Source organism: Polypterus senegalus, chromosome 17 (assembly GCF_016835505.1).
Source record: "Polypterus senegalus isolate Bchr_013 chromosome 17, ASM1683550v1, whole genome shotgun sequence".
In the NCBI taxonomy this organism is placed as follows: domain Eukaryota; kingdom Metazoa; phylum Chordata; class Cladistia; order Polypteriformes; family Polypteridae; genus Polypterus; species Polypterus senegalus.
This window is the reverse complement of record NC_053170.1, coordinates 5,507,212-5,533,246: the sequence shown is the minus strand read 5'-3', so window position 1 is coordinate 5,533,246 and position 26,035 is coordinate 5,507,212. Positions and strand designations below refer to the sequence as shown.

The following is a 26,035-nucleotide window of genomic DNA, read 5'->3' as shown; positions in this document are numbered from 1 at the left end:
TGCTCCTTGTTTGTGAGACATGGACGCTATCCAGTGACCTGAGATGAATACTCGACTCCTTCATGTGTGTCTCTTTGGAGGGTCCTTAGGTACCGCTGGTTTGACTTTGTGCTGTTCATGGAGTCCTGATAAAAACCAAGAGCCGGGTCTTTAATGACCTCTTGGGCACAGCAGTGTGTCTGTCTGCAGAGAGAGTGTCGACCTCGTCGAGAGGCTTACTTACTTTGCCAGTGACATTCATGACTCTGGTGACTCTTCCTGTGAAGTCAATGAAAGATCATTGGGGGTAGGGGGTCATGAGGTCGCTGGAAAGGGGTGTGTGGCGCTCCTGATATCTGCACAAGGACGAAGGTCCAAGTCTTGAGAGTCCTGGTGCTTCCTGTTTGTGAGACATGGACGCCATCCTGTGACCTGAGGCTCGACTCCTTCATGTGTGTCTCTCCGGAGAATCCTTGGGTCCCGCTGGTTTGACTTTGTGTTGCTCACGGGGACCTGAATGAGGCACATGACCTGCATTGTGAGGGAGCGTCAGTTACGGCACTACGGCCGTGTGGCACCATTACCCGAGGGTGATCTGGTTCATTGTTGAGAACCCAAGTGGCTGGACCAGGCCGATGCCTGCATAACACCTGGCTGTAGGAGATAGGCAGACATTTCTGGAGGGACGGACTGGGCTGCGTGTCTGCCAAGCCGTTGTCATGTGGTGGGTGCGACAATGCGTGGTACCAGTGCCTGCCCCCCAGCCTGCCCAGACAGTTTGTAGTCAAGTGGTGTAGTCAGTGAGCCTGCTGGCTGTACAGTCGAGGGCAGTGAGGCAGACTAACTTGATTTTGTTTTTCTTGCCCACTGGATACTTTTCTGTTTCTTCTCTTTATCCCTCCCTTACATATTTCAATAAAAACCTTCATTATTTTTTAAATATTATTTAGGCTTTCCTCTTGGCACTTTCATTTTGGGTTCCACTGAACATTGACAACAGTCTTCTGACAGTTTATAATGTTGATTGAAAATGCACAGCACGGCGGTCAAAGTTCTTTAGTTGCACAACAGCGGATTGTTATTTGGATTAACAAACCAGGTTTATTGTTCATATCTGGTAAATATTTAAAAGTATTCAAAATAAATAAATAAAGCACAGGCGTGTTTCAGAAGTACAAGACTTGCCAAAAAAAGGATGTGACTCCAACGTGGAGGAACTGCGATAAACACCTGTGGGAATCCACCGGACTCCATGACCACTTCTTCATTCTGCAAGTGTACTGAAAATTCTGCACGACTTTGCTTCATCCAGCAGCAGGAAATAAGAAAAAAAAAAAAAATAAAAACATAAAAAAATAAAGATAGCCCAGCATGACCTGCCGGCGAATATGAATCTAAAAAGTCAGTTTGCCGTCTGTGCAGACAGTGAGACACACACTCTGCTCTTTAGAAACTCTCACACAACGGCAGGCACTCACGCAGATGCCACGCTTACTGTGAATCCCCCCAGAATTCTATAAGTGGGCACACAGCGTGGTGCCTAAGGGGAAAAGTTAGGGTGTCATTCTGAAAAAGAGGCTTCAGAAGAACTCAGAAAATTGAAAATGGGAAGAAGAAGAAGACACAAAGAAGTAGAAAATGAAATAAGAATAAAGAGCAGAGGGCCAAAGTAACAAAATAATGCATATCCAGAGGAAATCAAAAAAACAACAACAGGCTTGTCCTTAAAAGGATTGGGAAAAAAGCAACAAGCGATGTCAAAAACGGTGTCACCCACATGTGCTTACGCGGCAACTTCAAGGCTCATAGACATGTAATTACACTCCCAACCAAGGGTTGGCGCTGCTGCCTAATGCCTTTTCTCTTCCTTCCTTTGCCGAAGCAGTGATCGACCCTCTCGTCCCTAATGACGCCACTTCCGGTTCCCGACCACACAAACCCACTTCTTCCTGTTCTCCCGACTGACAAAACGGCTCTGCCGCCATCTTGGATGTCATTTAAAGATAGACTCCCGTCTGCAAAGACAAAAAACTTAATCTGCTTGTGATTTTTTCAACACCTATTATACGGGGATCACAATGGAGCCTAACTCTTTGTGTTTCTTCAAACTTGTAAAGAACAAAACAGAGGAATACCAAAGCCAAAGTCACAGTAGAAAGCCAACAGCGAACAGGTCACAACCAAATTAGCAAATCAAAAGCAATCAACAAAAGATGTGTGAGAAGTTGCTAGCGTTTAATTGAAAAATGTACACTGCGACACGTTATGTCACTGATTAGAGATTTTAACAGGTTTTAATGATTTAGTGCTTACCTTTAACCATGAAAGACACCATTATAGATTAGCACGCATGTGAAGTCTTACTGAGAGATCAATAGCCGGCCGAGCGCGGTGCGTTAACTGACACTCTTCACCTATGGTGTCGGCTGGTGATGAGTCTGGTGTAAATATAAAGAGTGAGGGAAAAATAAAGAAACAGAAAACAAAAAATGTGGAGATGGCGTGAAGTAAAAGGAAGACTGGAAGTAAATGAATGGAGAGAAAGAATGAATGTACGCCATGAGAGAAGAGTCAAACCTGCCCCATATGGAAGAAATAAATTGGAAATTGGATATTAAAAAAAGAAATGCGTTCAAAACAAGAACGTCTTTGAGTCAGGAACCAGGTAGGAGGAAGCTTGTTCATTGTGTCTGTAATTTCTGTTCATGAAGAGGGAGCATCCTGTTACAGCAGTCTAGATAGATAGATACATAAATAGATAGACAGATAGATGTGAAAGGCACTATATAATAGATAGATAGATAGTGTGGCATGTGGCTGGGGGTGGAGCCCAGCGGGGACACCCAGGAGGACCGGAGGAGGACTTGTGCCTCTTCCAGACCATGAGGGGGCGACCGCCCTGGTTGTGTTGGGGGCCATGGGTAGAGGGCATGGAAGCCCAACCATGTAGGGGCCCGTGGTCACCACCAGGCGGCGCCCGGGTGCCTGAAGAACCCTGGACCTTAGCACTTCTGCCACACCCAGAAGTGCTGGGGGGAAGAGGACTGGGGACACCCGGAGGGCTTCCAGGGGCGCAGCCGGCACTTCTGCCACATGGGGCGTGTCCATGGGGGATTGCCGGGGAAGCAGCTGGAGCCCATCTGGGCTGGTATTTAAGGGGCTGCCTCCCTTCCGTCATCAGCAAGAGTCGGGTGGAAGAGGACGGAGCTCGGAGAGAGGAGTGGCGGCGGCCAGGAAAGGCACTAGAGACTGTGAGGCCTGGACTTTGGGAGATCGGAGCTGGAGGCACTGGAATGTGCACTGAATACTATTTGTAAATATTTCCTGTAAATAAATGTGTGTTGGGTGAACAAACGATGTCCGCCTATCTGTGTCCAGGGCCAGTTCCACAATAGATAGATAGATAGATAGATAGATAGATAGATAGATAGATAGATAGATAGATAGATAGAGTTAAAGGCACTATATAATAGATAGATAGATAGATAGATAGATAGATAGATAGATAGATAGATAGATAGATAGATAGATAGATAGATAGATAGATAGATAGAGTGAAAGGCACTATATAATAGATAGATGTGAAAGGCACTATATTATAGATAGATGGATAGATAGATAGAGTGAAAGGCACTATATAATAGATAGATAGATAGATAGATAGATAGATAGATAGATAGATAGATAATTTATTGATCCCAAGGGAAATTCATGAAACTAAAGCTACTGCACACATAGCAGACAAACAATGTGCGAAGGTAAGTAAAAAAAAGAAAGGAAAAGAAATAAAGGAAAACACCATTTCCATTCCAAAAGACTGCACCCCACAAACATTTGTGGTAATAAAATGCATTACCACAAAAGTTTGTGATGTGCCATCTGTTGGAATGAAAATGTATTACCACATGCATTACAAAATACGTTCCAATAGATACGGCACTGCAAAAAGTTATCACCGCTGAATACACTGAGGCCTGAGTTGATTACTTTGTTTTACTCGTTGATCAATAAATCTTTTACTTTTAAATACCTTCTGTTTGCCCTTTTGTTACTAGCTAAGGTGTATGGTTTTCTCCTTCTTCAGTGGGCATTTTGGGGTATTTTTGGGGACCTTTAATTTCTCAGTCCTGGGTATGATGTTAATCTGCATCCAGCCCTGTAAGCAGGTCCTCCAACTTGCAGGGAAAATTTGGGGGTTGGTGGCAGGACTGGCACTCCAGCCACTGCAAAACAAAACTTACACCGTTCCAGTGTGTTGCTGAGGTGTCACCCATTGCACGGCTGAGCTCGGGTCTGAATTTGGGATCTTGAGGTGATTCGTCTTGTGGTGGATACAGCAACATGCTGCATCAGTGCATTTGTGCTTAGGAACCCCAAGGTCATGACAATCATCTGATCTGTGGCATCTCTCACACTGGAAGCAACATCAGAACACAAACTGTGCATCAGGAACTTCACTACATGGGTTTCCTTGGCCGAGTCTAAGATCACTATGTATAACGCCAAATGTTGGCCAGAGTGGTGCAAAGTGATGAATTCCCCTTCACTATCTGGTAGTATGATGGACTAATCTGGGTGGATGCCAGGAGAGCATCACCTTCTAGTGAGCAGAGTGCCTACTGTAAAGTTTGGAGGAAGAGGGATAATAGCAGGGTTTGGGGAAGGCCCCTTAGTTCCATTGAAAAGTCCTGTTAACGCTACAGCAGACAAAGCCATTTGAGACAATTGTACACTTCAGTTGGTGAAGGTCCCTTTTGGGACCGGTGGAAGAATAATTTTAGGGTCGCATAGCATTAATCTTAAAGAAACAACATAAAGGGTTAATAAATATCAGAAACCTTTGCAGACATATCAGGAAATGAGATAAAGGTCAAGTGAATGACAAAATGTACTAAAGGATGACTAAGAGATGACTAAGAAATCAGCAGATGTGCTCTAAAACAACCAGAATGGACTGACATGTCAAGGCTGGTGGCTCAGCTCAAATGTATAAGAAGAACCAGAATCTCATATAACAGACTTTTATTTTATAGAAGTTATTTGGGTGTAAACCAACGAACCAACCACAATAAAATATATGCATTGACTGACACTGTATATCTCTATATATAAAATCCAACATCTTTCTGTCTTTATGTCTGTCCACTTTTCACGAGAGAGCTACTTAACACAATTAGATCGGATTTTTTTTTCTGGAATTTGCTTGAACATTCCCGTTGATTTTGCGACTTCTCTCATCGTGCTAAGTACCAGAGTTGGCTTGTGGCAGCAATGTCTTGACACAAATCTGACAGAGAGGCTGCCGTCTGAGGGGAGAGGGAGGGGGGACCTCAGGAGTAGGGAGATGGGCGGGCGGGACCCTCCTCACTCACACGCCAGCCTCTGTTCGAGTCGCTCTACCTCTCGCCACGTGTTGGAGCGCACCTCGCCTCCACTTAGCTAGTGATACCTGTTTGTTCAGCAGACATTATCAATTCCGATTGTTAAGGAGTACCGTTTGACATTTTTAAAAGAGAAATCAGAGCTTAAGTGTGTTTTAGTGGGTACCCGCTCATTGGCAGAGATATCACGGCCACGTGCTCTTCTCCCCACGCGGGGGGCGCTCTCCCGTCAGAGCCGAACACGATCAGATGCAGTGCCAACACTTGACGTCTGAGTGTACCAACCTTCCGCTTGGCCAGAGATACCTTCCCAACATTTTAGATTTTTGCCAAAGAGATCACAGCCACATCCTCGCCTCTGATAGCAAAACCAAAAATATTGTATATAAAAAGCCGGAAAAGATCCGAAAGCTATCAATATCAATTCTTCTCAATACAAATTATTACATTTTTTCTTTAATTGATTTTTAAAGTCCTCGTGGGAGACAGCTAGTCTCTAAATATACAAAATCCAACGTCTCTCTATCTGTCTGTCCACTTTTCATGGGAGAACTACTAAACGGATGTAGATACAATACAATTTACAATTTATTGTTGTAAAGCCCAACAATCACATAAGGAGTGTCACAATGGGCTGTCTTTTGACAAAGCCTTGACTCTCTAAGAAAGCAAGAAAACGACTCCCCAAAAAAACCCTTGTAGGGAAAAAAATGGAAGAAACCACCTTGGGAATGTCGTTTCAAAGAGAGACCCCTTCGCAGGTAGGTTGGGCATGCAGTGGGTGTCAAAAAGAAGGGGGTCAATACAATACAATACACAGAACAGAACAAATCCTCAATACAGTATAAAAATTAAAAAATGTACAAGTACGGAGCAGAATTTAACAGTAGATGATTTGGATTTGTTTAGAGTCCTGGGGCCTCATGTATAAACGGTGCGTACGCACAGAAATGTTGCGTAAGAACTTTTCCACGTTCAAATCGCGATGTATAAAACCTACACTTGGCGTAAAGCCACGCACTTTTCCACGGTACCTCATGCTTGTCGTACGCAAGTTCTCCGCTCGGTTTTGCAGACTGGCGGCACCCAGCGTCAAAGCAGTGCTACTGTTCCTGTGTGATTACTCATTATTTTCATGACGCGGCTTTATAAATACACAGAAACTAACCGCATATTGTTTATTAGTGTAATGCATCTGATTGTAATTAACTTGTAACAATATAATGGTCCAGGGAACAGCCATAGTATTCCAAATACCATAACTGCTTTAGCGTTGTTACTCTCACTGCACCTTCTTCTTCTTCTTTCAGCTCCTCCCGTTAGGAGTTGCCACAGCGGATCATCTTTTTCCATATTACTCTCACTGCACCACTCAGAGTATTTATATCACTGTATCTGAGTGTGAATCACAGCAGCAGCTGATCGGAAAGAGAATTATCGGTATACGGCATTAAGCACACGCTGTCTCTGCCACTGCAAAATGTTTTAAAGCCTTTCCTGTACGGACCTCGCGGTTCAGAAACAGTTTCATCCCAAGAACTTTAAATGCACTCAATCAATTGCTCCTTGTAGAACGGTTTGTACTTATAAGTACAATCACCCCACTGTAAACTTGCACTACAGTTATAATATCTCACAACCTGAGCCACTTTATAAAGCGCGTATTTACATATGATGACGATATCATTTTTAAGGTGAAATGCAGCAAAATATGTTTGTTAAATTATACACATAAAACTTTAACTTCATTTAAATAATCTATATTCTTCACTGGGAGTGTCGTGAAGGATAGAATAATTAAACATGTACTACGAAGATATTTCAATGTTCTTAAACGTTTTGAAGAATCGGCGCTAAGCTTACAGATGGCTTAACTTCTATTACAGAGCTGATTGTATGCGATCGGTTACTTGGGGAAAAAAAGCAAGGACTGCAGGGCGGCTACGCCAATATATATTGAATATAAAACAGAAAGAGAAAATAACAACACAGCTAAAAACGCAGCGACAAATTTCGACAAAAGATAAATGCTTGTCATGAGCACGAGGCTCATGAAACACATGTTTAATAACGTGCTTTAGCTCCTATCATCATGAAAATGACATCACGTATACATCTCAGTATTTTAGTTATTCAGAGAGCTGTAATATCACGAATGTAATGGACTCTGTGTCCAGTTGGAGGAAGAGAGCCAGTTTAAGAAGCAAGTAGTGATTCACACACATAGAGCACATAGAAGATCAAATACAAAACAAAGCATTTAACGTGCTACTTTAATTACGATGTGATTTTAGAAACTGGTTAATTAAACGATTTTAAGATGAAGTTTATATTGTTCTACTAAATGACAAAATAAACTACGTGATTAAAGTGGAAAATTCGAGATTAAAGTTGACATTTCGTGCTTTTTCCCCACTGTGTGCCTTTTTTCTCTGTACCCTAATAATCTTTCATATGACACTCAGACGGTGGGCTTACAACTCGGCTTTCCACGGCGACTTTGATATGTGACTTCTTTTTTATTTCCGGCACTGTGCGATTTTGTGAATGTGAGCTTTCAAGTTTCTCCAACACGCTATGTCACTCGATCAACTTCATTTTGTTGATTATACCACGGTTTATTTGAACAAATAGTATGTTTTTCCTTTGCCTCCACTTGGTATTCGCTGAAATTCTTATATTTTCCCCGTGCTTTTCCCATTGTCTTTTCACAGAAGGCTGCGCTTAAGGGCGATTTATATTGATTTGCATATTCAAATAGGTGTAATTCTGGGAGGATTTGGGGCGTTACATAATGCGCGTGCACGAGCGTTAGTTTTCACGCTGGTCGGGATTTATGTAACGAAAGAACGTGGAAGTTGGAGTACGCACAGATTCCTGCATCTGGATTTCTCTGTGTGTAAGCACATTTCGCTTTTGTGCTTACACCATGTTATAGTGCGAGTTCTACGCACGGCGTTATACATGAGGCCCCTGGAGACCTCGGCCATCAAGCTGCCTCCCCCTATTGGCCATTGCACAGCTGAAACAGCGCTGGGCCAGCCAATCCGATGAAAGGACCCCTCTACCCCACGATTCCTGCGATCCTCCATCTCCGGGTAGGTTGGGCGTGCAGTGGGTGTCAAAAACATAGGGGGTAAATACAACACAATACACAGAAGAGAACATAAGTCATCCTCAGTACAATACGAGTATTATAAGTACAGACCAAAATGCAAGAGTACATCCGAGTCCCCATTTCGAGTTTTGCTGTTTGGGCAGCCACACATAACTTTTAAAAATAGCTCAAGACCACCGAATCAACAATTTTTGCTGTTATTTTTAAAAATAGTCCAATTTAGCCTAAAAAATGCACCCTCTGGCAACCCTTCTTTTTCTTCTTCTTCTTCCGAATATTGGCTGGTTGGGATCAAATCCAATAATCCATTACAGTAGACCCCCCACGAAGTCGCAGTTCAGAGTTCACAGACTCAGTCATTTGCAGATTTTTCCTTAGAACCTAACTAATAATTGTTAGCGGAAAGCGCACATTTTTTGATGGCTTTTTTCGTGGCAATACTGTACTGTAGAGAGAACACCAAGCAACCGGAGAGGAAAACGTGGCTTGGGATGGTGAAAGTAGCCAATCCGAGAACTTTATTCATTTCTCCTTGTTGCTGATTGGCTGCTGCCCTGTGATGCATTTCCAGCGGGTGCAGCCCAGCATTCCCGTATCATAACAGTTTACCACGTGTTTGTTTCACCGAACGTTCTCGTGTTTTTCATTTTGTTCTTCTTAAAGCCCTAAGATGTCGCCCAAACACCCTGCACCTTTGCTGTGCAGTCATTATCTTCATTAAATACCTTCATTGTACTGCACAGCTAATTCATCATCATCATCATCTTCAATCAATCTCATTCATTATTGGTAAATACCCGTACATTTTACTGTATTTTTATTAAATTATTACATATTTACCCAACTTATACCAAAAAAATCACGCTTGCATGAATTACAGTACATAACGGTAACATCTGTATTTTACATTCTAGCACTGTGGGAGACCACAGCAGTACAGTACTGGACAGTAGGCGGGTTTAACTTTACATTCTTTTTTTTTTAGGGTAGTGTATTAAGCTGAGTTTGAAATGAAAGTAAAGTATTTTGGGGGCATATTTAGGGCTTAAACAATAAAAACAGGCATTTATAGGCATTTTATTGACTACTTCCAAAATTCGTGGTTTTTAATAATTCGCGGGTGCTCTTGGAACGTAACCCCCTGCAAATTTCGTGGGTCATCTATACTGCCATCTACTGGGTGGAGGTTTCAACATCAATTACCTATTTTTGTTGCAATTTGTCAAACTTCTAGAAAGTCTTTAAGATACTTAATGAAGGCTTTAAACAGACTTCTGTTTTCAGTTATAGTAATTGCTATTTATTTTAAATTGCAAAATGAGAGACCCTTTTAAGCAATGTTTTCAATCAACTTTTAATCATATTTTTTGCACCAACCCAAGTAATGCTATAATGTTTCTTTAATCCCACATTGTTCACATTTTCCTTTTTCATGCCTGCCAATACAAAAATAGTATTGATTCAGGTCAACCTGTCCAAGCCTTACTGTATTATATATAATATCATCCCTTTCCCTTCCAGGACTCAATTTATCCTTATCTCTTATTAAAGGTTTAACCTGAAAGAAATGTCCTCCTTTTCTACAACTCTCCCAACTGTTTTTCCACTCTCTGTAAACTGCTTTTTTAAAATTATACAGTTAGATTCACATTTATCTGGCAAAGCTGTGGTAACTACGGCTTTTTAACAAGCCGGCCTCTTACCCCTGATGCATTGACGCATGCGCGGCGACACGCGACAACCGAGAAAGCGTCCTTGGATGCGAAGTGCGACGAGAGCCACGGCATGACGTCATCAGAGACGGCACCCACCAGATAATTGCAAAGGCTGAACCCGCACCGTAATAATACACCGAATTGGTGTGTGTTCAGGTTTAAAATGTGAGGAAGGCAAGTAAACCAAAGAAAAGAGAAAGAGTAGCTGACATTTATAGTAGATGCGATCTCGGGAAAAAAAAAACTATTTGAAAATCAGGCTACGGACTTCTGATTTTAACAGATGTACTGAGAGGCGATTTTTTGAACCTACATTTTTAGCCGTTAATCGCGATTGAATGATTTCTTTTTGAAGACGGTGTTTTCCGTGTTCTGCTGGTTAACGTGAACTCGATCGTGTGGATTTAGTGTATTTCTTACGCCCTCTGTTGGACATTTTTTATACATTTTTGCAGATCCTCTTGTATTTCTCGCGAATTCGCTAAGGCCTTGTTCACACGGGCGTTAAGTTTTTGGATAAACGAACTTGCTCTGAACGTCCTAGACGTTTATGTTGCATTTTGTGGTGGCGATCGATTGACTTCTACACCGGCGTTCGTTTGTCTCAGTCTAACGCCAGCCTGCAGCCCAAATTGTAGTTTGTGTGTTAACCTGTGGAGGCAGTGTCGGGAACTGGATATGAAAGCCCTTGTTTTATTTGAGGTGCCTCCTTTTAATATGGACCATTTTGCTATGTTAGATATTAATCTTCTTGTTTTAAAAATACTCGTAATACGGCGACGTAGGGAGAGAAAAAATCGCCGCCGCTACTGGGTTCATCCTCTGACTGCACAACGTCGGGTTAAAGCAGTGCTTCTCAATTATTTTCTGTCATGCCCCCCTAGGAAGAAGAAAACATCTCGCGCCCCCCGCGCGACTATAAATAGTATCATTTGTCTATAAAATTGTTATAAGTACACCTCTGCATAACACTGTATCCTTATTAACGTATAAGAGAATAAAAAAAGAAAGAAATATGGACCAATTTACAACAAAGAATAGCTTTATTAAATGTAACGGAAAAGATTTAAAGTGCATTCTAAATTCAAAAAAAATTTAAAAGAAAAATAAAAAAGCATGTTCCCCGAGGTCAAACGCGACCTCCTTGACGGAGCCACGGGGCGCGCCCCACTATTTGAGAAACACTGGGTTAAAGGAAGTTTTTTGTGCTTTATGAAGAAATGCGAAAATTTCCGCGCAAGTTTTTTAATTACTGTCGGATGTCGGTTTCCACTTTTGATTGTCTGCTACAGCTGGTGCAATGCCACATTGCACGCCGATCGACCAATATGCGACTTGGTGTTAGCCCCGAAGAGAGACTACTTGTCACTTTGAGGTAAGGAAACAGTAGTCGCGTGTGCGCTTACACCGGTGTTATGCACTGAAATGCCCCCGCCATGGATTGCCCCTACATAATCGTTATCAAATATTATATTAGAACATAAATTAATAGGTTCATGGTTTACAAATTACACGAGACAATAAAATAAAATAAGCAATATGAAAATATATGTTGTATATGAAAACATAAAAATATTAATATTTTTTCATATACAACATGTAAACTTATATATATCCGGTCCTCCGAAGCGTAAAATAAACGCGCAGAAAACGAACTAGAAGCGGTTTCCTTGCGTTCGTTGGGTTTTGAACGCCAAGAAAAAGCTGCATGCGACGTTTTTTTGATGCCGTATAAACGCGCAGCCGGACAAACGCACGTCACCAAAGCCCGTGTGAACACTCTCATTGACTCCTACGTGTAGAAAACACTCGGCGCTTGATCCGCGCTCACCGGACGCTACGAACGTAAAAAAAAACGCTCGATTTTTAACGCCCGTGTGAACAAGGCCTAAAACACCTTTAGATGGGTAAAGGAAGCTGTAGACCAGTGGTTCTCAACGTCTGTCCTGGGGACCCCCCGTCGCTGCAGGTTTTTAACTGAATTCCTGGGCTAATTAAGTGAACTGATATTTCCCAAGTTCTGTGTTTAGGGAACAATATATTAATTAGAAAACTAAGTTTGCTAAAAAAAAATATATTAAAATGTACCAAGCAGTTATATAGGAATAACGTATTTTTTTTTTCTTTTTAACAGTATTTTCATCTTGATTTTCATTCTACTATTCTAGATGTTCTACTTGTTTAATTAACCCATTATTTACTAATTAGTGGGTCTGACTCTAAAGTAGTTGCAGCCTTTGATTATTCCGTGTTGTTTGCCAGCGTGTCTGATCTGCTCGTTTTAAGTTGTTATTATTAAGATACAACACAGGGGGAAAACTGCACAGAGAAAGGGCAAAGTATAATGAAATCAACAAAAGAGAGTTAAGCATTTAAATCTAGAGCAAAAGTAGAAATATTTCTAAACGTCTTATAAATGTAAAAATCATGCTGCTGTGCTTTTCTGAATGTAGAATAAAAGAAAAAAAAAATACCAGCTAATTAAATGAGATCAGTGTTATCAGGTGTTGTCACGGATTAGGACTCTGGTTGGAACAAAAACCAGCAGCCACAGGGGGTCCCCAGGACCGACGTCGAGAACCCCTGCTGTAGACCTTTCTGGGGCTCACATTCTAGTCCTGGTGTGCATTTTGGCCGCAGATTTTTATTTTCCAAATCTTCACAGATCAGTGGGACACTCTTCCTTCTACTTGATTTAATTGTTTAATTCTTATTTAGATTAGATAAACTTTATTTAGCCCATGAGCAAATTCAAATGCATACAGCAGCAGAAGCATACAAAGTAAGAATACAGACTCTAAGGACAGATATGTCCTGCCCGGGATTGGTTCCTGCCCTGTGTTGGCTGGGATTGGCTCCAGCAGACCCCCGTGATCCTGTGTTCGGATTCAGCGGGTTAGGAAATGGATGGATGGATGGAAGGACAGATATGCGGCCAATCCTTTGATAAATAGTTAAACGTGACCACATCAGGTGGAAGCATTGAATTGACTGATATCAGTGGGCAGAAAAGACCCCCATAGTCGCTTCTTAGCACACCCTGGTGGAATAAGCCTGCAGCTAAAAATGCTCCAAGACTGCGCCTCCTGGAGGGGTTGGAGGGGAATTTTTCATGATGGTATCCATTGTGCGTTGTGGACAGTAGGGGGTGCTGTTGAGCCCCAAACGCCAGATATGACGACACACAGACTGTCCCGGATTTAAGCGATGTTATTAGTTTTTATTAGTTATTAGAGACCCCTAGTCCTGCGGTGGGTTGGCACCCTGCCCGGGATTGGTTCCTGCCTTGTGCCCTGTGTTGGCTGGGATTGGCTCCAGCAGACCCCCATGACCCTGTATTCGGATTCAGCGGGTTAGAAAATGGATGGATGGATGGATAGAGACCCCTACTCTCTTTTCTGTTTCTTTTTCCGGTTTCTTTGTGGTGGTGGCCTGCGCCACCTCCACCTACTCAAAGCTTCATGAGGCTCCAACAATGATGGATGGATTAAAAGGCAGAACTCTATGTGACCATCATCATCATCAAGTCCTTCCGTGAGAACCCTAAATCCAAAGAGGACTGTTTCATTTATGTTAGGTAGAATGCCCAGAGGGGACTGGGTGGTCTCGTGGTCTGGAATCCCTACAGATTTTATTTTTTCTCCAGCCATCTGGAGATTTTTTGGTTTTTCTGTCCCCCCGGCCATTGAACTTTACTCTTATTCGATGTTAATTAATGTTGATTTATTTTGTTTTCTTATTGTGTCTTTTATTTTTCTATTCTTTATTATGTAAAGCACTTTGAGCTACTGTTTGTATGAAAATGTGCTCTAGAAATAAATGTTGTTGTTGTTTTTTTTTTTCTTTTATTTCAACACAATGCAATCCTTTCTCTTCTTCCCTTTTCTTTTCCTTCCATTCTTCCTCCAGGTGAATGTTGTCCTCCACCCCCTGACTCTTTTCTACCCAAGTGAATGGTGGTGCCCCCTTTTATTTCGGACCCAGGACTAATGCCAGAATCAGGACACTGCAAGGTTGGGCAGGAGCCTCGCAAAGTAGGGTCAGCTACCCCGGGGGGTGGCTTCGGTCATCCACAGGCCTCGAGCTTTCCCTGGTGGTCCCAGGTACTTCGGTATTCCTAAGCCCCACCGGAGATTTAAAGTAATACTCCAAAATGATATTTTTTATACGTTATTTTCCCAATGTAGTTTGCAGCGAAAGGACATTTTTATCTTATGCTTTTGGAGGATGGAGATAACAAAGTTTCTAATAGAAACCACGTTTCTCGCACCCCAAACCCGAGACGCGGCTCCAGTCCAATATCATGATTTGATTAGGCGCAGTATCTCAGGTTAGAGACCCAGGTGGGACCCTGTTTCATTTCCACAAAAAAGTAAAAGAAGAGCTGGAAAAGAAAACTCATCTCCGCCAGGGATGTCCTCCAGTGCCCGTCTCACAGGCTAAGCATTGGATTTGCTCTCTGCTGTGGCGCACCATTTGCTTCTGGTGTTAGTCCAGAAATGAACGCCAACTTCCAGTGATGTTGTGCTTCAGAACCTTCAGGGTGACGTGACCGGCCATCGTGGGGCTTGTCTTCTAGTTTGTGGGTGAGAGAAGAGAGACTGAAGACTATTGTTAGAAATCGCCTTAAGTCAATGGGTGGGCCTCTCTGGCAGGGTCTTAAATTGGTTTGAATCCTACCTGGCAGGTAGAAAATTCTTTGTTAGTGGTGTTGTAATTATACTTACATGAGAACCCTGAATACAATGAGGACTGATCATTTATGTTAGGTAGAATGCCCAGAGGGGGCTGGGTGGTCTTATGGTCTCGGACCCCCTGCAGATTTTATTTTTTCTCCAGCTGTCTGGAGTTTTTTTTTTTTGTTTTTTCTGTCCTCCCTGGCCATCAGACCTTACTTTTACTCTATGTTAATCAGTGTTCTCTTATTTTAATTCTTACTTTGTCTTTTTTTCTCTTTCTTCATCATGTAAAGCACTTTGAGCTACGTTATTTGTATGAAAATGTGCTCTAGAAATAAATCTTGTTGTTATTGTTGTTGTCAAAGACCCCTGATATTCTATATGGTGTTTTACAAGGCTCTCGTTAAAATGAAGGCAAAACAAGCTAACCAGCTGCAAAAACGTCTTACTAATTAAGAAGATGGTTAGAATGAAAACCTGCAGCCACTGCAGCCCACTAGGACCGGAGCTGGACACCCCTGAACTAAGGGGTCTGCGTCATGTCAATTAAAATGAAGGCAAAACAAGTTAATCAGCAGCAAAAAGTCTTACTAATTAAGAAGATGGTTAGAATGAAAACCTGCAGCCACTGCAGCCCACATTGACCAGAGTTGGACACCCCTGCTTTAAAGAAACCAGGAACCAGTTTAGCAGGCAAGGAATCCCGGTTCTTCTTTTTACTCACGTCTCTCCGTTAGGCACTGATTACTGCCACCTAGAGTACAAAGATGGATGGATTGTGTCTGAGGGTCAGTTCAAGTTGTTTTGAGGCATGGACAACTACCTGGACCCCCCAAACATGTTGTTTTTAGCCGTGCACACCACCCAGCCAGTCAGGTTACTTGGAGACGGCAGATCAGCGGCGGTGTAGCAGCGTCTCATTAAATGGCTTTGCGTTCCCTCTCTCTCAGTCTCTCCCTCTCTCTTTCTTTTTCCACTAATGATCCTTCTCATGCCAGCCTTCATGCCGACTTCAGACTGTGGCATCCAAGTAAACAAGAGAGCCTCACAAAGCGGCCGTTTCCTAGCAACCCGAAGCGGGCTGACTCTGTTACCCTGCGTCCTCAATGGCCTTCCACTGCGCAGATAATTCCTTCTGGTCCCCCAGCAGCAGCGCAACTGAGACATCTGTGGAAACAAAACGACGGCCCTTGGTGTTTTCCACGTAGGATTTCTGAGATGCACTTTTCGCCCTTTTGGCTGCCAAGCTCATGTCTGAATTTAAGGCTGTAGTACTGTCAGTGTGGATTCAGGGCTCCCGAGAAATGTCCTGGAAACGGACTTGAACTCCAGGATGTGGCGGCTCAAGCCGACTACGCAGTCTTTGACACACTTTTATAAGTCTTTTATATCTCAATTTCCTCCGCTTTTCCAATGACTGGCATTTGTGTTTTGCGGCAGTCTGTGAATCTTCTAAATGCAGTGCCAAATACCACTGACTCACTCATAGATAGATAGATAGATAGATGTGAAAGATAGATAGATAGAGTAAAAGGCACTATATAATAGATAGATAGATCTTAATTTTAATAAAGGAGGCAGAACAGATAGATAGATAGAGAGATGTGAAAGGCACTATATAATAGATAGATAGATAGAGTGAAAGGCACTATATAATAAATAGATAGATAGATAGATAGATAGATAGATAGATAGATCTTATTTTAATAAAGGAGGCAGAATACCATAGATAGATAGATAGATGTGAAAGGCACTATATAATAAATAGATAGATAGATAGATAGATGTGAAAGGCACTATATAACAGATAGATAGATGTGAAAGGCACTATATAATTAATAGATAGATAGATAGATAGATAGATAGATCTTAATTTTAATAAAGGAGGCAGAATACCATAGATAGATAGATAGATGGATGTGAAAGGCACTATATAATAGATAGACAGATAGATGTGAAAGGCACTATATAATAGATAGACAGATAGATGTGAAAGGCACTATATAATAGATAGACAGATAGATAGATAGATAGATAGATAGATAGATAGATAGATGTGAAAGGCACTATATAATAAATAGAAAGATATTTTAGCATAGTTGGCAGGATTAGATAGATAGATAGATAGATAGATAGATGTGAAAGGCACTATATAACAGATAGATAGATGTGAAAGGCACTATATAATAAATAGATAGATAGATAGATCTTAATTTTAATAAAGGAGGCAGAATACCATAGATAGATAGATAGATAGATAGATAGATAGATAGATAGATAGATGTGAAAGGCACTATATTATAGATAGATAGAACTTTTGTTATACCCATGGGGAAAATTTGGCTTTTTACAGAAGGTCTTCAAATAAATACACACACACTTCATTCTGAGCACACACCTGAATGAGTGTAAAGCAAAAAATTCAAAAGAAAGAAAAGTTCTGACTTGGTGGTCCCAGTCCCTGTGAGACACAATACAGGCATATTGCTGTTGGTGAAAAGGATCCCAGCCGTGTTCCTTAACACACTTTTGCTGAATAATTTGTTGACTGAAGGTCCTCAGTGTTGCTGTGTCACAGAGGGGATGTGCAGCATTGTTCATAATGGCACTCTGTTTTGTTTTAGCTCTGTCCTTTGCTATGACCTCCATGGGATTCAGAGTATGTGCCATAACTGAGCCTGTCTTTTTAATTAGCTTGTTGATTCAGTGGCCCATTCCTGAAGTGATATTACCAGCCCAGCACACCGCACTGGTCATCAATGAGTTATAGAAAATGTGAAGGATGTCACTTCCCACATTAAAGAAAGTTTCTTAAGGAAAAATAGCCTGCTCTGTCCTTTCCTCTACAGTTCCACTGTATTCTGAGACCGGTCCAACCTCTTATTAATGTGGACTCCCAAGCACTTGTAGGAGTGGACCACCACTACATCCACTCCTTGAAAAGTGACTGGACACTGAAGCCCTCTGGTGTGTCGAAAGTCAATAAGCAGTTCTGGTTTTGGTGATGTGAAATTGCAGATAATTCTCTTTGCACCAAAAAACAAATGTTTCTAACTGACTCCTCTCCTTTGTATAACACACTCTATAAGTGCAGAATCATCCGAGAATTTCTACAAGTGACATGACCTGCTGTTTATTTATAGCACAGACTGAAGAGGAAGGCAGACAGGACTAGTCCTTGTGGTGCACCAGAGTTGCTCACATATGTATCAGAAACACAGTCCTCAAGTCTCACAAACTTTGGTCAGCTGGACAGACAGTCCATTATCCAGCACCCCATAGGCTCATCTACCTGTATATTTCTAAGTGTACTCCTTAACAGGAATGGCTGTATAGTATTGAAGGCACTGGAGAAATCAAAGAACATCAACCTCACCATGTTACCAGCTTTGTCCAGGTGATTATAAGCCTTGTGGATTGGAAAGATAATTGCATCATCCAGTCCAATCTTTGTCCAACAGGCAAACTGTAGTGGGCCCTGGTGGTCTACTACAAGATGACTCATATAGTCCAGGACCAACCTCTCAAAGGTCTTTATGATGTGAGATGTAGTCATTAGCTGAAAAGTCACCTTGCCTTCTTTGGAACAGGAAAATTGCAGGATGATTTCCACAGCAGTGGCACTTTCCAGAGCCTTAGTGACAGACTGAACAGGCGACAGAGGACACCATAAAGTTGGTTGGCACAGGCCTTAAGAACTCAAGGAGTGAATCCATCTGATCCCACAGCTTTTCCCTTGTGTAGCTTCCTCATTGATGGTCAGAAGTGGACTTGTCACTGACCATTCCAGTTGACGTGGTAGGAGTTGTTGATGTAAGATAGATAGATGGATAGATAGATAGACTTTATTTGTCCAGAACGGGAAATTAAAACTTTCCAGAAGCTCATGAAAAATATTAATATTATAACAATGAAAACCCTTATCAATGTGTCACCTTGTTATGTCTTAGTTCACTGTGATTGAAAGCAAGTTAATAGAAAATGAGATGGAAACAGAAAAGAGAATGATGTGGACAATAAAATGCGCCGCCTCTGTAGGACGCTGCTGCGCATGCTCACGGGCATTAAGTTGTATTAAAGAGCCAGGTCGTTATTTTCTGCGTCTGGTCGTGGCGATGGTGGTGAAAGCTTATAGTTTGCCTACGTGGTGTTGTTCCAGTTTTCCTCCGCACCAAAAGAATTGTGTTTTGTCGGTTGATTTGCTAGTTTAAATTATTAGCGTTAACTAAAGGAGGAGGGGTGCGTATGCTCGATGCTGGACTGGCACCACTTCCAGGACCGGTTTCTGCCTTTCTCATTGTTCCTCCCGTCATGTCTTTGACCAGTTTTTAAGGGACTCTTAGAGCATTAAGTCATGACCGGTCACCTTAAAGCCTACGAAATCTGGTCACGTGTCTGAAATCTTCAGGAAACTCCTGGTAATTTGGTGGTTGGCCCTCACTGCAGCGGCTAAGCGTTAACGGAAAGCGCGTTAAGAATATATGCAAACTAATAAGCTTATAAATAATACATACTTGATACATACTTACTAATACAGGCATCTGATGAAAAATGCTACCATACGAATAAGTAAGAAGAAGAAGAACGGGGATCCCAACTGTAACTCTGGGATAGTTTTTGCTTGGGCGGGTTGTTATGGGCGTGGCCAGGCCCAGGCACTCTAGGCTCGGCACCGCCTTGTTTTGCATTGCAGAGCTGAGGAGGCAGACGGGAGATCAGCAACAAGATGGGAAAACAGTACTGGGACCCGGGCTCCTGAGCACGCTGTGGTCGGGGTGCTCGATGAAGAGCACAAGAGGCAGCTTTCATTAAAACGGGCCAGCGGGCAGGTAAGAATGCCTTTGTGTCTGGACCGAGGTCTGCTCCGTCAGAGTGGCCTTTTCATTGTCCACCTCCTGTGCTGTCTCCAGTTCCCCGTGTATGTTTGTGCTTACAGCCACCTTGCTGTTGTTTTTCGAAATGAGTCGAGGGAACCCAACGCTGCATTGCCACATGAGGACCGAGTCCACGCGGAGCCGCTTGTTAGCACTCTTAGTAATTTGTTTTTATTTAGTTCCTTCTCCCTGTCAGACTTGAAAACAACGCACGCGTTCTGGGGTTGTGGTGGGGACCCGCATGGCTGCTTGTCAACGTTTGATTGAAAATTTTGTGTATTACATTTTTTTCGAAGATTAGCGAGTGAACTTATGAGTGTATTAGCACCTTAAGACAATATTAAATACGTTACTGTTTCTGCTGTTGGTCGTATTTTTAAACCAATAAATGACAAGGTTATTGAAATTTTCTTTGTCAATGAAGATATCTAAGCAAAAACGAAAACGTGTTGGATGAAGCAGTAGACCGCAACCGAACGCCATAGAATGCACCGGTCACGCTCAACTGCGAGGTTACATCATCTTTGCCCGCATTCATATTTCTGAAACACTGTACTGTCTTTGAACTTACTTGCATTACAGAATTTTCAGTTGTTTGACTCTGTAATGTTCCCTGGATGTCATTTTGTGAATCTAACGTTCACTTGATTAGTTGGAAGCGGATGAACCCAACATGTTCTCCGTACCGTATTTTAATGGAAAGATGAACGTTAGCCGAACTCCAAAACCAAATTCATTGTTTTTTGTGAGCTGGAGTTATCAGTGTTGTTCATTTTTTAAATGTTAATTTTCCTAAAATAAACATCCCCTGGTTATGAATTCGGACGTGCGTATTGTATCCGTTTGCAATAACTTTTTAAAAGATTATTTGAATTGCCGGCATAGCCGCCATGTGTCTCTAAATACCGTAGAGCTAAAACACAGAGATGCACATGTAAAAAGTGTTTCACCTTGCGTGTTATTTGTAAAATTCTAGTACAAGCGTGTGGCTTCTTTTTGGACCTCAACTGTAAATTGCATTTCAGTTCAGTGCTCGAGCTGGTTTGAGTTAGTCGGACGGAATCTCGCACCGTGCAAGTCCGGAAAGTGAGGCGGAGAGTGCGGGGGTTTGGGGTATTTGTAAAAGTCACCGGGCTGATGGTAGCCAAAAATCGACGTTTTTGGTGCCTTCAGTTTCAAAGGTACGTCTGGGTTCCGCCTTGCTACCTCAGTTTACACAAATCCCGATTTGATCCAGCTATCGCGAATCAAATCTAGTGCCGAAGTGAACTTTTTATAATTGGATTTTGCGTGAGAACTTTCACGGCACTTCATTCCAGCACGCGGTGAGGAGAGCGCTCTCTTAATAAACAGAAACTGAGCAGAATGTATCATTAACGCCTCGTGCTCCGACGTGACAGGCAGCGGGGAGGGCGTTACGTCAGATTATGGGGATCGGGGGCTTTGATGTGATTTATTATATTTGTTAAGGGACATAAATCACGCGTACAATATCGAGATGTGTATACTCAGTGGTGAAAATTATACACGATATATTTAAAGGTGACTTCTATTTTTAACCACTTCATTTTTTTAAGAATGCGAAGTGCTCGGTTTCGTGTATTTAATTAACGAACTTTGATTGCAAAAGACTTTTGATGTGGTTTAAAAACTACTTTATTGCCAACGCCTGGCTATCTGGGTAAGGGCTGAAAAATCGAGGAAGCTGAAACTTTATGGGTACGATTTTGCACCTTCTAACTTTTCAGAGCTTTGAGGTGTGCGCAGTCACTTCTCCTGGCACGATGTTGTACTGTCCAGAAAAACTCCGCTCTTGTATTGTCTGTCCAAGAAGAACACTTGCTTCATTATTTTACAGATTACACAAGCGAGCTTCAATCCCACTTTCCTCATTCCATTCTCAAAACCCGCTTAAACCAATTCGTGGTCGCGGTTTTGGATTTGACGGACGAGAGGCCGTTCGGTGGCGCAGTGGGTAGCGCTGCTGCCGCGCTGTGTGCGTGGGTTTCCTCCCACAGTCCAAAGAGATGCAGGTTGGGTGCATTGTCCCTAGTGTGTGTGTGTGTGTGAGCGCCCCGCGGTGGGCTGGCGGCCCTGCCCGTGGTTTGTTTCCTGTGTTGGCTCCAGCAGACCCCCGTGACCCTCTTGTTAGGATGTTGGATACTGGATGGATGGATGAATGGAGTGTGTTCGGTCGGTAGTATAGGATGAAAGGCAGGGATAGGCTTGTAAGTTACTTAAAGTCACGTTTTAAATTATGACTTGAATATTAGCACCTTGTTTATGGTTCTGCTCACGTTTAGTATGATGGGGTTCAGTATACTGTCGCCCCGTTTTATTTGTGGAATGTCTATTTTTCATTTAAGTGCGTATGGGTTTTAACTGTAAACTATGTGCAGTAAATGTATATTTTAAGTATATTCCTACAATGTAGGCAAAGGTAGCTGTAAAAGTTATTTATGATGTAGACTAGCATTTCAGTGCATTTATTGCTGAATAAAAGTAATTAAAGGTTAAAAAAGATGCTGCAAGCTGTAACCTGCACCGAAGAAGAATTCGGAATCGAGGAATGATACCTTACGGTGTGGAGCACACTTGTGAAGTCTTCTCCAGAATTTATTTTGCTCTCACCATCAAAGTCCAAAAAGGGGTTGCTAAGCCAATATCAGGAGTATAAATTTGGGATTAAAAAGAGAATAAAGTGTGCCACTTAGGAAGGCCCGGGCCTTTTTATCTTTTTTCAGATTTTTAAAATGTAGTTCAGTTATTGGCTGTATAAATGAGCCCTCAAGTAAACGTATTCATTTGCAGAGTGGCAGTTTACATGACAAATGCATTTTTATTGTAAAATACGCTTCTAATAATTTTGAAAAATAGTCCAGACACCGAGTGAAGCATTTTTGAAACTAGCTACACAAAGAAAGTGAGCACCCACTTACAATATTTTTAAGTTGTTATAAAACTAGGGGGTTTCGCCCCCAGCTCGCTTTGCACGCCAACCACTTGGTGTCTCTGCCTCTCGCATATGTGGATTTCACTTTCACCAAACAAATCCCTTATTTCTCGCGGATTCGCCTCTTCGTTGGGAGGTAACACTACTTTTCCCAGATGGCAACTCGAATTAGACGATCTACAGGTCTCCAACTTAAAGTTTAAATCCGAACAATATATTCAATCTCTGTTCACTGTTCCGTTATTTCACAGAGTAATTTCCATTTGTTTGCGGTAATCCATCAGACTTCCAATACAACTCGGAGTCCTGCCACGTGCAAAAGTTTGCTGACGACACTGTTGTGGTGGGCTGCATCAGGAGTGGGCAGGAGGAGGAGTACAGGAAGCTAATCAAAGACTTTGTTAAATGGTGCGACTCAGACCATTTACACCTTAACACCAGCAAAACCAAGGAGCTGGTGGTGGAATTTAGGAGACCCAGGCCCCTCATGGACCCCGTGATCATCAGAGGTGACTGTGCAGAGGGTGCAGACCTATAAATACCTGGCAGTGCAGCTGGATGATAAATTGGACTGGACTGCCAATACTGATGCTCTGTGTGTAAGAAAGGTCAGAGCAGACTATATTTTCTTAGAAGGTTGGTGTCCTTCAACATTTGAGATAAGATGCTGCAGATGTTCTATCAGACGGTTGTGGTGAGCGCCCTCTGTGCTGTGGTGTGCTGGTGAGGCAGCATAAAGAAGAGGAACGCCTCACGCCTGGACAAACTTGTTAAGAAGGCAGGCTCTATTGTAGGCGTAAAGTTGGACAGTTTAACATCTGTGGCAGAGCGACGGGCATTAAGCAAACTCCTGTCAATCATGAAGAATCCACTGAACAGGATCATCTCCGGGCAGAGGAGTAGCTTCAACAACAGACTGAGGAGATCGTTCCTCCCCCACACTATGCGACTCTTCAATTCCTCCAGGGGGAGTAAATGCTAACATTACTCAAAGTTATTGTCTGCTTTTTACATGCATTTTTATTACTATTTAATTTAATATTGTTTTTTGTATCCGTATACTGTTGCTGGATTATGTGAATTTCCCCTTGGGATTAATAAAGTATCTATCCGTCTGTCTGTCCATCTATAGTGCCTTTCCTATCTATCTTATCTATCTTATCTATCTTATCTATCTTATCTATCTTATCTATCTTATCTATCTTATCTATCTATCTATCTAATGCGATCTTTAATTTTTTTTGAGAGTTTTGAACTTTTGCACTTCCACTATCTTTAACCTGCTTTGCAATTCTATTGCACCAATGTTTTTGAATTCTTTACGACATTCTGCTTGGTCATCTACTCTTTGTCTTTTATTTCCGGCCCCAGGCCTGGTTAAATCTCTTTGCACAAAGTCTTGCATCGCGGGAACGTGAGTGTCTCTCTGAGAAAATCACGTCTCGTCCCAGGCTAAAAAATCTTGTCATCTCAGGATTTTTTTTATTATAATAGAGAGATGTGTACGGTTTACTTTGTAGTATGTATGCATTTCAGTATATGGTGTGTGTTTTAGTGTGAAATGTGTCTAATTATAAAATGTAATTGTGAGTTTTGAATTGTATGTATTGTTAATTATGTCCCAAAAAGAGCCTCGTACTGTATTTATTACATTTTTTTTTGTGTAGACATATTTTTATCATTGGGTTTGGAGTCCAACACTACAGTTCCCAGATTCTTTAATTTTGTGTGACGTTTTTATTTTTGATGACTGAGAATGGACAAAACTCAAGGCAGTGGGAAGTTGCGTTTCCTCGGGAGGACTCGTCTCCATGCTATTTGAATCTCAAAGTCTCATTAATGTTTTAGAAGTACATTCTGTTTTTAATGAAAATGGGTTGTGCATGGTATGTAAAATCGCCTTTTAGCCAAAAGCCTCTACTTTTGAGCAACAGTGATAGTGCATTGATAGCCATCGGCTGCAGTATATGAGAATCGGTTAATAATTAATTTTTCACAGCCATGCATATCCTGTGTAAATGCATCTGCTTTCCCTTTTTTTTTGTTTATTTCGCCTTATACAATTTCTCATATTAGGAATTTGTTAGTTTTCGCATGCCCCCTGGGGTCAGAGCACAGATTCAGCCATTGTGCAACACCCCTGGAGCAATTGAATGTTAAGGGCCTTGCTCAAGGGCCCAGCAGAGTAGGATCTCTTTTGGCAGTAACGGGGATTCAAACCGGCAACCTTCAGGATACCAGCATAGAAAAGCTGGGCTGAGTGGTGGCTCTGATAGTAGGGATTTGTGCTGGTAATTGGAAGGTTGCCCAGTTCAAATGCCATAAATGCCAGAAGACGACTCTACTCTGTTGGGCCCCTGAGCAAGGCCCTTAACCTGCAATTGCTCTGTTCTGGGTATGATGTTAATCTGTAAACAGGTCCTCCAACTTGCAGGGAAAACCCGGGGGTCACTCCAGCCACTGTTAAAAAAAACACCTCACACTATCCCGTGTGGTACTGAGGTGTCACCCCTTGAATTGCTGCATTTGGATCTCAATCCAGGTGGTTCGTCATGTGGTGGGTGCAGCAACATAATTAGTGCATACTCTCGACCTCTCCCCCTCTCTAAACTGTGAAGGATGCATCGTCTTTTCCTCATAAGAGTGACCATTCTATGAGAGGGCACCATGGTGGACGTTAGACGACTTGCTGACCAACCACAAACGCTACCTGGTAGGTAACCACCCATACAATCAGATTGTGATTCAGACTACGAATGCCTTGAAAAAATATATATATATATATAATATTATATACACACACAGTGGGTACGGAAAGTATTCAGACCCCCTTCAATTTTTCACTTTGTTATATTGCAGCCATTTCCTAAAATCATTTCAATTAATTTTTTCCCTCATTAATGTACACACAGCACCCCATATTGACAGACAAAAAAAAGAATTTCTGAAAATGTTGCAGATTTATTAAAAGAAAAACTGAAATCTCACCTGGTCCTAAGTATTCAGACCCTTTGCTGTGACACTCGTATATTTAACTCCGGTGCTTTCCATTTCTTCTGATCATCCTTGAGCTCACCTTCATTTGGGTCCAGCTGTGTTTGATTCTACTGATTGGACTTGATTAGGAAAGCCACACACCTGTCTGTCTATATAAGACCTTACAGCTCACAATGCACGTCAGAGCAAATGAAAATCAGGAGGTCAAAGGAACTGCCTGAAGAGCTCAGAGTCAGAATTGTGGCAAGGCTCCGATCTGGCCAAGGTTACAAAAAAAATTTCTGCGGCACTTAAGGTTCCCAAGAGCACAGTGGCCTCCATAATCCTTAAATGGAAGAC

At 42.0% G+C, this 26,035-nt stretch overlaps 1 protein-coding gene across 2 annotated transcripts in view; it reads left to right on the top strand.

Moving 5' to 3' along the window:
- Window positions 1-19,316: 19,316 nt before the first annotated feature.
- The window catches only part of slc25a39 (solute carrier family 25 member 39), a 55,647-nt gene continuing 48,928 nt past the window's right edge, over window positions 19,317-26,035 (top strand). The window contains exon 1 of one of the 2 annotated variants that reach the window (XM_039740837.1): window positions 19,317-19,701. The gene's annotated coding sequence lies outside the window, so the exon portion shown is untranslated. The remainder of the gene's footprint in view (window positions 19,702-26,035) is intronic. The other variant, XM_039740836.1, reaches the window with a different exon arrangement.